This window comes from Plectropomus leopardus, unplaced genomic scaffold (assembly GCF_008729295.1).
Source record: "Plectropomus leopardus isolate mb unplaced genomic scaffold, YSFRI_Pleo_2.0 unplaced_scaffold41977, whole genome shotgun sequence".
Taxonomy (NCBI): domain Eukaryota; kingdom Metazoa; phylum Chordata; class Actinopteri; order Perciformes; family Serranidae; genus Plectropomus; species Plectropomus leopardus.
This window is the reverse complement of record NW_024645985.1, coordinates 1-386: the sequence shown is the minus strand read 5'-3', so window position 1 is coordinate 386 and position 386 is coordinate 1. Positions and strand designations below refer to the sequence as shown.

Genomic DNA, 386 nt, shown 5'->3' with positions numbered 1-386 from the left:
ACCCCAGCGAATTCCCCAAATGTGGGAATCTCGACTGCATAATTTCTGCTAGTGGGGGACTGCGTCCGCGCTCTCCCCCGACCGTCATGTTGAATGAAGCCGGCCGCGGCTCGCCGCCGCGTGCTGCCGGGGAGGTGAAGCGCCGCGAAGCGCCGCGGCCCTCCGTCCAACTGGTTCGCTCGTGGGCCCAAGCTGCACGGTGCTTCGTTTGCTCTGCCGTGCCGCCGAGCGGGCGGGGAATGTTAAACCGGCACGGCGATTACAACCGCGCCGAGGCTTCGGCGCTTGAAGCCGCGAGTTGTGCTTAAACGCCAGTGCCAATGAACCGACGGTGTGCTCGTTAAGAAGCTCGAATAGATTGCAAGCAAATGCACAATAAAATCCGA

At 61.7% G+C, this 386-nt stretch overlaps 1 pseudogene; it reads left to right on the top strand.

The window, feature by feature from the left end:
• LOC121939145 lies at positions 1 to 80 on the top strand (annotated as a pseudogene; the record flags this gene model as incomplete).
• Positions 81 to 386: the final 306 nt, after the last annotated feature.